The sequence below is a fragment of the Rhinatrema bivittatum genome, chromosome 1 (genome assembly GCF_901001135.1).
Source record: "Rhinatrema bivittatum chromosome 1, aRhiBiv1.1, whole genome shotgun sequence".
Taxonomy (NCBI): Eukaryota; Metazoa; Chordata; class Amphibia; order Gymnophiona; family Rhinatrematidae; genus Rhinatrema; species Rhinatrema bivittatum.
Window position 1 is genome coordinate 528,992,514 of NC_042615.1, and position 14,640 is coordinate 529,007,153.

Here is a 14,640-nt window from a genome sequence, read left to right on the forward strand (position 1 = left end):
ATGTTTCCCGGTGCGTGCACAAATCAAAAAGTTAAAGAAGGGGCGGGGTATGGACATGGTCTGGGCAGAGCATGGGTAGGAAGTTACCTTGAAATGCTTGCATAAGTATTTACGTGCACAAGCACGCACTGGGATCCCCTACCATGTAACTTTACTTCTGCTATGGATGACGGTAAGTATTAAAATAATAAAAACGAGGCGAGTCAACGGGGTTTTGAGGATCGGGGTTAAAAAGGTAAAAGGGAGGCTACATAATGGGGGGTGGGGGGATTAGGAAATCCGATCTGTTAACTGAGCGAACTGGGAAAAAGGGCTATTGCGTCGGCACACGTATCAAATAAAATCCCCCACCCCACCCCCCCCACTTAAGTGGTAGAGCCAGCATTTACACGCACATACACGCGTCCATACAAATATGTGCGCAAATGTTCACGCATGCAGCTGATTTCATACCATATGTGCATATACGCGAGAATGAGATAAAATGGCTGCATATTTGGGCGCGAGCCAGCATACATACACATACATGCATACCCACGTGGCCGTTTGAAAATTACCGTTTTCCTGTGCAAGTGCAATAAGTGTCATGCTACTTACCACAGGACATTTTTGTTACATAAAGAAAACAGTAAAGAAACAACCATCACACCAGTGGAGCACACCAGTCAGACTCAGATTACACTGGATTTTAAATAGTTTTGAAAACATACATTCTGCTCGTTCTCTTTTGGATCTGATGAAGACTGTGTAACTCCCAAAAGCTAGTCAAGAAATATATTAAATGAATCCAATAAAAATGTATCATCTTATAATACCTTTTAGTTTGATAACCTATATTTCTGAACAGCTTAGCTGAAGAATTTTCTTACTAAGATAAATTCTGTGAAAGTATATACATAGCAGTACTGAATACTGATTATATGCCTTTTTAAAAAATACTTTTTTTGTTTCTAACAAACATAGCCAATATTTTAGAAAAGTTACAAAAATTTATGTTATCTTAAATTTTCCATTTTAGTGCTACCAACCATCAGCATATTTTGGATAAAGAAACAGCTAGGGATGTGCAGAGGAACCCCATATGTTGCATTCGGGATTTGTATTCGTCGGGGGGCAGATACGTTGCATTCGGCAAGGGGGCTCACCGATACGTTTATACGTTAATTCTTATTCGTTTCCCAGCTAAAATTAAATTAACTACAACCCCCCACCCTCCTGACCCCCCAAGACTTACCAAAACTCCCTGGTGGTCCAGCGGGGGGTCCGGGAGCCATCTCCTGCACTCACACCCTCGGCTGCCGGTATTCAAAATGGCGCCGATAGCCTTTGACTTACTATGTCACAGGGGTTACCGGTGCCATTGGTCAACCCCTGTCACATGGTAGGAGCAATGGATGTCCGGCACCATCTTGTGCTCCTACCATGTGACAGGGGCCGACCAATGGCACCAGTAGCCCCTGTGACATAGTAAGGGCAAAGGCTATCGGTGCCATTTTGATTACTGGCAGCCGACGGCCCGAGTGCAGGAGATCGCTCCCAGACCCCCGCTGGACCACCAGGGACTTTTGGCAAGTCTTGGGGGACCCCCAAAAGACTTGCCAAAAGTCCAGCGGGGGTCCAGGGGTGACCTCCTGCATTTGGGCCATCGGCTGCCAGTATTCAAAATGGTGCCGCTAGCCTTTGCCCTCACTATGTCACAGGGGCCGACCATCAGCCCCTGTGACATAGTGAGGGCAAAGGCTATCGGCTGCCAGTATTCAAAATGCCTGTCACATGGTAGGAGCACAAGATGGCGCCGGCCATCCATTGCTCCTACCATGTGACAGGGGCTGACCAATGGCACCGGTAGCCCCTGTGACATAGTAGGTCAAAGGCTATCGGCACCATTTTGAATACCAGCAGCCAAGGGTATGAGTGCAGGAGATGGCTCCCGGACCCCCCGCTGGACCACCAGGGAATTTTGGTAAGTCTTGGGGGGGGGGGGGGGTCAGGAGGATGGGGGATTTGTTTAAATTGGCTCCTTTAGGCGGCCGAATAATTCGGCGAAGTTTCGTTGTATTCGTGGGGAATCGCAATACGTTTCGCTTCCCCACGAATACAACGAATATGGCCCTATACGTTGCTGATTACCAATTTGTAGGGCACGAATGCACACCCCTAGAAACAGCTATCTGAGCAAGTGAAAGAAAAGGTCACCAGTGATCCATAAATATCAAGGTTATTTTTATTTTCTTTATTTAACATGCTTATATCTGCAAAATCCAATAATGTGTCCAATACGGATTACAGTAAAACATCATTATATAAAACAACAAATTATAAAATAAATACATTATAAAACACTAAATATATAACAAAACAAAAAAAAACCCATCAAAAACAAAAGAAATAGATTCAGAAATATCAATTAAATGCAACGGACAAACCTATTCCAATAAATACACATTCAGTCAAAGTTTTGTTCGAAAAGCATAGGGATGAATTTTCAAACCTTTATGATGGTAACTTTCATACCGACACATGGACGCATATTGGTGCATGCCCAGGGACATGGCCATTTTATAACTTGCACATGTATATGCGCACGTTATAAAATAGCCTGGACATGCACACATTTGCAGCTAATTTTAAATAGGGGCACATCTAGGTGTGCAAATCCCATGGCCATGACATTACCAGTTTCATCAGTTCATCCACCAGTTCACCCAGTTAACAGCTAGGACCGCCAAACCCCTCCTGGTTGAATAGCTTACACTCCCCCCCCCCCCCCCCCCCCAGTTACCCCAGACCCTTAAAATCCCTCAAGTATGGCACGTTTTTTATTTTTTTAAACTTACACCTCATCCCTAGCAGAAGTAAACTTATGTATCAGGGGATCTGGGCACACACCTAGGCGCATAAGTACATGCCCCAAAATGACCATGCCCTGCCCAGACTACACCCATACCCCCGCCCCTTTTTGAAAACTTTTCAGATGTGTGCACAGCAGGAGATATGCGTGCATCTGGGCGGCTTTTAAAATTCAGTCGTGGTGCATGAGCATGACTTTTGTGCACATCCCCAATTGATGTGCATAACTGGCTTTTAAAATTCACCTTTATGTGCATAAAAATGAGCATATACATGTATAGGTAGCCTGTACTCATGTATTCCAAATTTTATAAAGGAAAAAAATACATGTGTATTTTCACTTTCATGCACACTTATAAGTGCATAAAAAAGGTGCGGTCTAGGCGTGCTCTGGTGTGAGGCCAACATTTACATTCATAAGTTGCATTATAAAAGACACTTACACGTGTATATTTGCCACCTTACTTGCATTTTGTACACCTGCTAATTAAAAGGAGAATTTTCAAAAGTTGCACACTTAGGGCTTGATTTTAAAAAGCATTTACAGTTTAAAATTGGGTTTTACAAGTATAAATGCACTTTACCTGTATAAGAGGGCTTTGGAAAATTGCTACAAAATATACCAATGAATTGTCCACTGACCACCCCTCTGCCCACCCAACACCGCTGCTGAGGAGAGCTAAAGGCCAGCAGCCATGCCGGGAGATACCATGGCTGGTGCACCTTGGCTGGACCACCACCGGAGTAGGGACAGGAGCAGAGAAAGGCAGCCTGGAAGTGGCACCCCCATCTGGCAGCCAGCCAGCATTAATCTCTGTGCCATAAAGTTCAGCGTCTGGCAGCCAGCCACCATTCGTCTCTGTGCCATAAAGTTCAGCGTCATGCAGAACAAAATGATAATTGTAGAGGTCCTGCAAATCTCTGCCACGTTGTATGGCAACCAGGCGGAAAAAACATCAAAGGCAGCCAAGGCCCAGATCTGGAGAAACCTAGCCCAGAGCATCACTAGGCACAGCGGCATTCAAAGAAGTGGGGAGCAGGTCACCCACCAGTACAGAGATTTAAAGGGCCAGCTTAAAGCCAAGGTGGTAGCCCAAAACAAACACCGACGGATGACCGGAGGAGGAGCCCCATGTCCCATTGTCATCACCCACATGGAGAATTGACTAATCCAAAGGCTGGGAGCGGACATATTCGAGGGCATGGATGAGCAGCTGGACACCACAAGAGCCGTAGCCGATAAGTTCACCTCACGTCTAAAAGGACACGCAGCAATGGATGTACACATCATTTCACAAAAGATGTTCACAATGCAAAAAAGCAAAGTACACCTCTGATGCCAAAAGAAAAAAGGGTACTTAATCCCATTTGTAAGTATGACTTATGATTTGTTTCCACAGCTCTCGCCCACCGAGCTACCGGTTCCAGCCCAGATGCCCCAGGAACCAGTCACGATGTGCCAGGGACCAGCCAGCAAGGGCCATGGACCACCCACCCACCACCAGTCTTCAAAAAACCTTTCCTCATGGATGCACACATGTAGGTCGGTGCTGAGGTGAGGAGGAGGAGGAGCAGCCACAGCCTGCAGACCCATTTTTTATGCTGGAACCCCTGGGTTCTCCCAGCCAACAAATGTCTCCCTCAACCTCTAACAGTTAATGGAGGAGCATAGCCTGGAGTGGGTGCCTCCAGGATCAACTGAAGGTCGAACCAGCCCAGCACCATCCGGAACCACTACTAGTCTGCCAGGAGGACACCACAAGCCCAGTAATGCCAATTTTGCATCCACAAAGCCCAGCACCACCAACAACACTGGCACAGTCAGCAGCACCAGCACCATCAGCATCACCCCCACCTGAAGAGTCTATGCAGGAGCAGCTGCACCAGCTGCAAAGGAGCCATGTTGAACACCAGAGACACGTACAGGCAGCGCTAGTGGGGCTAAGGAGGGCTGTAAACAGACAAAACAGGATCCTGCTACAGCAAATGGCAGTCCAAACCCACAATGTCACAACGCTGATGGGAGCAATTAACACCCTTACCAATGTGCTCACACAGATCCTACAAAGGATGCTTGAATCGGCATCTGAGTCATCACCAGCAAAACTGGACCAGACGCCACACAGCAGTCCCCATGATGGCAGACAGTCAAGGGGTAGGCCCCCCAAAACCATATCCCCCCCCCCCCCCCCCCACTCCCAACTGGCAGGCTGCAACATGGCAAGGGGCCAGGATGAACATAACCAGCTGGCCTCTAAGGTCAAACTACCACATCTATAGGACAAGCTGAGCCTGGACTCTGCACAGAGCTCCTGTGCCGGCATACAGAAGGGAGTTTCATCTGTGCTTTTTTAGGTCCTGCAGACAAACTGTACAGCCCTCCTCCATGCTCTGCCTGTATTCCATCTTCCTTAAAGCATCATCCAGTGACAGTGCTGCTGCTGCTGTCTCTTCTCATCATGTCTCATCTCCTGCTCTGGATGCTGGTATCTCCTCTCATCTCCACTCCTAGTGATGCTGCTCCTGACTCCATCCTGCTGCATCTTCACCTGGGGCTCTTCTCTCCATGCTGCTGCATCTTCACCTGGTGCTCCTGTCTCTATGCTGCTGCGTCTTCACCTGGTGCTCCTGTCTCCATGCTGCTGCATCTTCACCTGGTGCTCCTGTCTCTATGCTGCTGCGTCTTCACCTGGTGCTCCTGTCTCCATGCTGCTGCATCTTCACCTGGTGCTCCTGTCTCTATGCTGCTGCGTCTTCACCTGGTGCTCCTGTCTCTATGCTGCTGCGTCTTCACCTGGTGCTCCTGTCTCTATGCTGCTGCATCTTCACCTGGGGCTCTTCTCTCCATGCTGCTGCATCTTTACCTGGGGCTCCTGTCTCCATGCTGCTGCGGCTTCACCTGGTGCTCCTGTCTCCATGCTGCTGCGGCTTCACCTGGTGCTCCTGTCTCCATGCTGCTGCATCTTCACCTGGTGCTCCTGTCTCCATGCTGCTGCGTCTTCACCTGGTGCTCCTGTCTCTATGCTGCTGCGGCTTCACCTGGTGCTCCTGTCTCCATGCTGCTGCATCTTCACCTGGTGCTCCTGTCTCCATGCTGCTGCATCTTCACCTGGTGCTCCTGTCTCTATGCTGCTGCATCTTCACCTGGGGCTCTTCTCTCCATGCTGCTGCGTCTTCACCTGGTGCTCCTGTCTCCATGCTGCTGCGTCTTCACCTGGTGCTCCTGTCTCTATGCTGCTGCATCTTCACCTGGGGCTCTTCTCTCCATGCTGCTGCGTCTTCACCTGGTGCTCCTGTCTCCATGCTGCTGCGTCTTCACCTGGTGCTCCTGTCTCTATGCTGCTGCATCTTCACCTGGGGCTCTTCTCTCCATGCTGCTGCGTCTTCACCTGGTGCTCCTGTCTCCATGCTGCTGCGTCTTCACCTGGTGCTCCTGTCTCTATGCTGCTGCGTCTTCACCTGGTGCTCCTGTCTCTATGCTGCTGCATCTTCACCTGGGGCTCTTCTCTCCATGCTGCTGCGTCTTCACCTGGTGCTCCTGTCTCCATGCTGCTGCGTCTTCACCTGGTGCTCCTGTCTCTATGCTGCTGCATCTTCACCTGGGGCTCTTCTCTCCATGCTGCTGCGGCTTCACCTGGTGCTCCTGTCTCCATGCTGCTGCGGCTTCACCTGGTGCTCCTGTCTCTATGCTGCTGCATCTTCACCTGCTGCTCCTGTCTCTATGCTGCTGCATCTTCACCTGGGGCTCTTCTCTCCATGCTGCTGCGTCTTCACCTGGTGCTCCTGTCTCCATGCTGCTGCGTCTTCACCTGGTGCTCCTGTCTCTATGCTGCTGCATCTTCACCTGGGGCTCTTCTCTCCATGCTGCTGCGTCTTCACCTGGTGCTCCTGTCTCTATGCTGCTGCGTCTTCACCTGGTGCTCCTGTCTCTATGCTGCTGCATCTTCACCTGGGGCTCTTCTCTCCATGCTGCTGCGTCTTCACCTGGTGCTCCTGTCTCCATGCTGCTGCGTCTTCACCTGGTGCTCCTGTCTCTATGCTGCTGCGTCTTCACCTGGTGCTCCTGTCTCCATGCTGCTGTGTCTTCACCTGGTGCTCCTGTCTCTATGCTGCTGCGTCTTCACCTGGTGCTCCTGTCTCCATGCTGCTGTGTCTTCACCTGGTGCTCCTGTCTCCATCCTGCTGCATCTTCACCTGGTGCTCCTGTCTCCATGCTGCTGCATCTTCACCTGGTGCTCCTGTCTCCATGCTGAGCTTTCCAGTCCTGGTCCTGCTGCCTTTACTTGAACTTTGCTGCCTTAGCCCTTAGGCTATCCCCTATGAGTGCACTCTTTAAACATGGACTATTTGTGGCCTTTGGGTTGACAACACATAATAGTGCTGCATGTGGCTGTACAGCAGTACTATAGTTTTGGGGGTGCCACTTCCTCCTTCTGTGTTCTTTGTAGTAATTATGATTGTGCCTAAAGGATAAGATGCAATGGCTGTATATGTAATTATGGCATTTCAATTAAATAATATACAGGTGTACACTGAATGTACTGTTCATGAAATGTACTATGTTTTTTGCTATTTGCTATCTTGTCCTTGCAGAATGTGATTACCGAAGACACTGACTTTATTTTAAACAGTGCACACTACATGTGTTTGCTAATAAAGTGCTGACTGTTTTGAAAAAACAACTTTCTGCTTGTGTCCTTTCATTGTGTGCTTTTAGTGTTTATGGTACCGAAGGTTAAAGGTTTGCTCTGCACATAACCTTGCATGCTAGAATGGCCTGCCTCATTCCAATTGTGCAATAATCGAGCATGCATGCAAAGCCATATGGGCTATGGCATAACAATGAAAGCTGTGTGTCTGCTGGTAAGGAAGACAGCCAGAGGTGAAGAAGAAACTTGTTACTGGGGACCTTCACTATTGGCTCTTGTTGCCTTCTTCATAACTGTATTTCAAGTACAGTGCACTGGTGCTTTATCAATATGAATCCAGAGCATCTATATGTGATTTATGCAACACGGTGAGCTACAGTCAAGCAGTGAGAGAAAGAAAAGGGCTAATGAGGAGAGGACCAGCTAACAAGCTGCAGGCGGCCATCCCCTGGAAAGGGAAATGGTAGGTGAGGTGTATCAGGCAAAGTGTCTTTGTATTAGGTTTTGCCAAATCTGGCTGCCACTCATCATGGTTTCCTGGGCTCATGCAGGGAGACATGGGGGATCCTGGGGGAGATCTGGATGTAGGTCCATTGGTACTCTCTGGCATTGAGCCAGATTATGGAATACGCAGCACAGCAACACAATCTTTGCAACTTTGGGTGGAGCATACATTAAAGCTCCACCCGTCTTGTCCAAACAATGAAAATGACTTTTCAGAAGGCTGAAGGTGTGTTCTATGACACAATGGGTAGCACATAAGGCCTCATTGTCCCTCGTCTCTGCCGGCGTGTTGGGAATGTCAACGGGGGTGAGAAGCCAGGGCCTGCAACCATATCCTGAGTCACCTGCGGCAACGACAGAAGAAACACATGAATGATTGTACTGTTGCTCGCAGATGTGACTGACAAACCACAACATTCAATAACACTGTATAAGGTAGTCTGTACCTTTGTTGAGCCTTAAAGGGTGATTAGCATGGCCTAAATGCCTTTCACATTGTTGTTGGCCACTATATGTGCAGGCTAGCTGTAGGCTAAAGGAGCTCATCTGTTCATGACTATTAAATCAGATGTGGCTATTGGAGGTATTGTATGACAGGCCCTCCCAACCCAGCAAAGGTTACTGGTGTGTAGCTGGCTGCAAAACCTTGAAGAGATACGTAAGAGGTGATACACCTGTGGTAGCAGCAAAAGCTGTACTTTATGCTGTGCATGCGAATGTCTGTGGCAACTCTGCAGTCTGTCTTTCATAGAAACCCATTAGTGAGCCCACACACAGGGACTATGGCAGGTCACCAACATGCACAGGATAGTGGTCATACTACCGGTGTGTCAGGCTGTACAGAAACAATATGCCACAATCTTTGTGATGCCTCAGTAATACGTGATGGGGCTGTGCTGGCAGTGTGGACGGGTCAAGCTTGAGATTCACCAGTGACATTGTAAGAGCTCCCAAAGGCAGGATAGGAAAAGGGCCTTTTTGCTAACATTGATGTACAAAGTGTATAGTGGTTCCTCAATCAGCAACCTTTAGGTCCCGTGCATTGGTTGCCATCACTCATTTTTCTGTCCTGTGAAACATGGGGGGACAAAAAGCCATGGCCTGGGCCAATAGCCTGCATATGTGACTGAACAAGGCACTTGAAATGCCACCGATCGTGTCCTTCACCACAACCACCTCCCATTTGGGTGCAATTAGCCAGATACATATAGGCAGACATGGAATTGACAAACAAAAGTATGTCTTACTTACAAGCCAACCATCACCATATAGGCCAGCCTCAAAATTGTCAAAGAACCCTAATTGCCTAAGGATAAGGGAATCCTGTGTGTCTCCCGGGTACCTGGCCACCATGTCCAAGATGCGCTTTGCAGCATCGCAGACCACTTGGACGTTCAGGGAGTGGAAGAGCTTTCTGTTGCGGTACATCTCCCCCCTATGACGTAGTGGAATGATGGCCACTTGAATGCAGTCAACAGCTCCGATAGCATTGGAAAAGTGTGCAAAGGCACAGAAACCTCTCTTCAAGTCCATCAACTCCTGCCGGTCATGAGGAAATTTGATGTAGTGATTAATTTGGACAGTGACTGCTTCAAAGACCTGGTCGAGACAGTGTGAGGAGGTTTGGAATATCCCCCCACGACCCATACTGTGGTTTGGAAGGAGTCACTAGCCAATAAATGGAGGGCAGCCAAGAATTTGGTGAGGCCGGGGATGACATGGGATCTTTGGATGACTGGATCCAGATCTCCTCGAATGTTTTCATATAATTCCTGGATTGCCTGAGAGCTGAGGCGATAGCTGCTATACACAAAGTCCTCTGGCATCCCAGCTAGGAGATGCTTGGAGGAAATATATGCTCCCTGTATCTCCAGCGCTGTGGCTGTCTGCATGCCGGACGCTGGAACAGTCCTGGAGTCGGCGGCACCAGAGCCTCTGCCTGCGCTGCTGGTACTTCCCTCAGAGGTCTTGGAAGTAGCCTTGGCTGTTGTTCAGGTTGTTCTTCTTCCACATGTTGTCGTCTGCGGTGAGGCTGGCAAAGCATCAAGTACGCTTGTACAAGTAAACTTGACACAAACCAAATGGCTTTAGGAAAGTTTACCGGGTAAAAACAGGCATTTTTATTGGACCAGGAAGGTCTGGAAGGTGTGTCGGTAAATTTTGAAGTTTTTATCGCAAGTGATACGTGCCGCGATAATGCCGCACTCCGCGATACAGGCCACGATAATTGCTTTTCGGCTCATATTTTATTTATTTATTTATTTTATTTAGAAACTTTTATATACCGGTATTAATGGGGACATCATACCGGGGGACATCATACCGGGGGACATCTTCATACCGCCAAGAAAAAAGGTGTAGTTATTTCCCTCGACAAAAACCCCTCCATAACTTGCGATAAGGATCACACACAGTACTAGCAACCCCTATTTTACATTAACCCAGCCCACACTCCACCCACTTTAATATTAATGTGAAATCTGCATATGCAATTTGTGATGTGCTGTTTATCACATACGTTACCATGTTATCGTGCCATAATGAAATATCACAAATCGATGAATGACCCTGTATGTTTGGTTGGTAGAAGAGAGATCCTTGCTAACTGGTTGATAAATTAGCTCCAACAATGGAGGAATGGTTCAAAGCGGTGGGGACAATGATGGAATTAGAGATTTTGATGGGGAAAGTGAGAGGTAATTATGAGAAGGTCAAGAAACTATGGGAACAAGTTTATAAATATTTATGTTCCTGATCATTTTTCAATTGAGATATGCTGTTTATTTATGTTTTCAATTTATGGATGGAGATGTCATCTTTGGAATGTGCTTGAACATAAGAACATGCCATACTGGGTCAGACCAAGGGTCCATCAAGCCCAGCATCCTGTTTCCAAAAGTGGCTAATCCAGGCCATAAGAACCTGGCAAGTACCCAAGAACTAAGTCTATTCCATGCTACTGTTGCTAGTAATAGCAGTGGCTATTTTCTAAGTCAACTTAATTAATAGCAGGTAATGGACTTCTCCTCCAAGAACTTATCCAATCCTTTTTTAAACCCAGCTACATTAACTGCACTAACCACATCCCCTGGCAACAAATTCCAAAGTTTAAATTGTGCGTTGAGTGAAAAAGAACTTTCTCCGATTAGTTTTAAATGTGCCACATGCTAATTTCATGGAGTGCCCCCTGGTCTTTCTATTATCTGAAAGAGTAAATAACTAATTCACATTAACCTCTTCTAGACCTCTCATGATTTTAAACACCTCTATCATATCCCCCCTCAGCCGTCTCTTCTCCAAGCTGAAAAGTCCTAACCTCTTTAGTCTTTCCTCATAGGGGAGCTGTTCCATTCCCTTTATCATTTTGGTCGCCTTTCTCTGTACCTTCCCCATCGCAACTATATCTTTTTTGAGATGCGGTGACCAGAATTGTACACAGTATTCAAGGTGCGGTCTCACCATGGAGCGATACAGAGGCATTATGACATTTTCTGTTTTATTCACCATTCCCTTTCTAATAATTCCCAACATTCTGTTTGCTTTTTTGACTGCCACAGCACACTGAGCCAATTTCAATGTATTATCCACTATGATGCCTAGATCTCTTTCCTGGGTGGTAACTCCTAATGTCGAGCCTAACATCGTATAACCACAGTAACCACTGAAGCAAAAAAATAATTTAATCTTTCTGCGATGGCCTTATCTTCTTTAATTGCCCCTTTAACCCCTCGATCATCTAACGGTCCAAATGACTCCCTCATAAGCTTTCTGCTTCAGATATATTTAAGAAAGTTTTTACTATGAGTTTTTGCCTCTACAGCCAACTTCTTTTCAAATTCTCTCTTAGACTGTCTTATCAATGTCTTACATTTAACTTGCCCAAATGTATGCATTATCCTATTTTCTTCTGTTGGATCCTTCTTCCAATTTTTGAATGAAGATCTTTTGGCTAAAATAGCTTCTTTCACCTCCCCTTTTAACCATGCCGGTAATCGTTTTGCCTTCTTTCCACCTTTCTTAGGGGCGGATTTTCAGAGCCCTGCTCGCGTAAATCCGCCCAAAACCGGGCGGATTTACGCGAGCAGGGCCCTGCGTGCCGGGAAGCCTATTTTACATAGGCCTACCGGCTGAAGGAGTTGCCGTATTGAATGAACTATGAAAATTCAGTTATATAATAAATACATGTTTGAATTTTGAATGGAACTTCATTTTCTGTCCTGCACCTGTCTAGATGAATACTTGCTTATGTGCAAGGTTGGCTTCTGTTGATTGTTTGGTAATTGAAATCTCCCATTATTACTACACTACCAATTTGGTTAGCTTCCCTAATTTCTCTTAGCATTTCACTGTCTGTCTCACCATCTTGACCAGGTGGACGGTAATATACTCCTATCACTAAAGACTTCCCCAAAACACAAGGGATTTCTACCCATAAACATTTGATTGTGCATTTAGTCTCATGCAGGATGTTTATCCTGTTGGACTCTATGCCATCCCGGACATAAAGTGCCACACCGCCTCCCTGATGCTCCTCTCTGTCACTGCGATATAATTTGTACCCCGGTATAGCACTGTCCCATTGGGTATCCACCTTCCACCATGTCTCTGAGATGCCAATTAAGTCTATGTCATCATTCACTGCTAAAGTCACAAAGAGTACCAAAGTGTCCAAAAGCGGGGAGTAGCTTGCTTATTACGTCGGCTACTACCCCAAACCAAATAAGCCTGATACTTCACTTCCAATTCATAGCTCTCTGCTTCAACGGCAGGGGAGAAAGATTGATACTTCAAGTATATTCAACATTTACCTGCTCCCTCTCTGTCAGCTCCTCACCAAACTAAAACTAACTCATTATTTATACGCAGACGATGTTCAAATTCTAATACCGATTACCGAGTCACTTCACAAAACCCTGGATCTCTGGAATTCCTGCTTGCAATCCATAAACAACCTCCTAACAAGCCTCAACTTAATACTGAATTCCAACAAGACGGAGTTCCTCCTCATCACCCAAGAAGGCAACTACGTGCTGTCCAACACACTCTCAGCTTCTCATCCAGTTCTTTCCCCCCAAGTCAGAAACCTAGGAGTCATCATACATAATCAACTAAACTGCAAAAGTTACATCAATAACACAGTAAAGGACTGCTCTTTCAAACTCCAAGTCTTAAAACGGTTGAGACCTCTTCTTCACTTCCATGACTTCCGGACAGTTTTACAAGCAATCATTTTCTCATAAATTGATTATTGCAACTCTCTGCTCCTTGGCCTCCCTGCTAATACCATCAAACCTTTACAGATGTTACAAAATGCTGCAGCAAGGATTCTAACCAAGACCAACAAAAGAGACCATATCACACCCATCCTACGGAACCTGCACTGGCTCCCAATCACATACAGAATCATGTACAAAGTCTTATCGATCATTCACAAAGTCATTCACAACTAGGGATGTGAATCGTTTTTGAACTATTAAAATTATCGTCAGATAATTTTAAAATTGTTCTAAATCGTTAGAGTGCACGATACAATACAAATACCCCCGATTTATCGTCAGGGGCATTTGTATTGTATCATTAAATAGGGCACGGGAATTATTTGGGGGAGGGCGGGAAAACCGGCACACCAAAACAACACCTAAACCCACCCCGACCCTTTAAAACCAATTCCTTACACTCCGCCACCCTCCCGACCCCCCCCCAAAATGTTAAGTTACCTGGTGGTCCAGTGGGGGAAGGGGGGGGCCCGGCGCGATCTCCCGCTCTCGGGCCATCGGCGCCATTTTGGCTACCACTGATAAAAATGGCGCCGATAAAAAAAAACCCCACCCCGACCCTTTACAAATTACCCCTTTGCTTCTCCCACCCTCCCGACCCCCCCAAAAACCTTTTACATGTACCTGGTGGTCTAGCGGGGGGTTCGGTCGCTCCCTGTGACATAGTGAGGGCAAAGGCGATCGGCGCCATTTTGAAACCTCCAGCACCAGCACCGAGGGTATGATTGAAGGGATGGCTCCTGGACCCCCCGCTAGACCACCAGGTACATGTAAAAGGTTTTTGGGGGGGTCGGGAGGGTGGGAGAAGCAAAGGGGTAATTTGTAAAGGGTCGGGGTGGTTTTTTTTTTATCGGGCCATCGGCGCCATTTTTATCAGTGGTAGCCAAAATGGCGCCGATGGCCCGAGAGCGGGAGATCGCACTGGGACCCCCCCCACTGGACCACCAGGTAATTTAACATTTTGGGGGGGGGTTCGGGAGGGTGGGAGAGCAAAGGGGTCATTTGTAAAGGGTCGGGGTAGGGTTTTTTTTATCTGCTCAGTCCTCACTAAAAAATTAACAATGTGAATTGGAATCGGAACCGATTCCAATTCACATCTCTAACAATCTGATTTTTTTCTCCCACCATCCGAACCTGATCGTTAAAACGATCAGGCACACAATTCACATCTCTATTCACAACATCACCCCACTGGATCTCATTATCCCACTCCAGCCTCATACAACCTCTAGACCGGTGAGAATAGCATATAGAGACACCCTACAGGTCCCCCCTATCAAAACTTCTTTAAGGGAGAGAGCACTCTCCACCGCTGGCCCAACGCAATGGAATTCTCTTCCTCCAGACCTCCGGCTCGAACA

At 47.0% G+C, this 14,640-nt stretch overlaps 1 protein-coding gene across 4 annotated transcripts in view; it reads right to left on the minus strand.

Annotated features, from left to right (window-relative positions):
• GLIS3 (GLIS family zinc finger 3) overlaps positions 1–14,640 on the minus strand; it is a 1,101,679-nt gene that overhangs the window by 366,244 nt on the left and 720,795 nt on the right. The window lies entirely within an intron of this gene.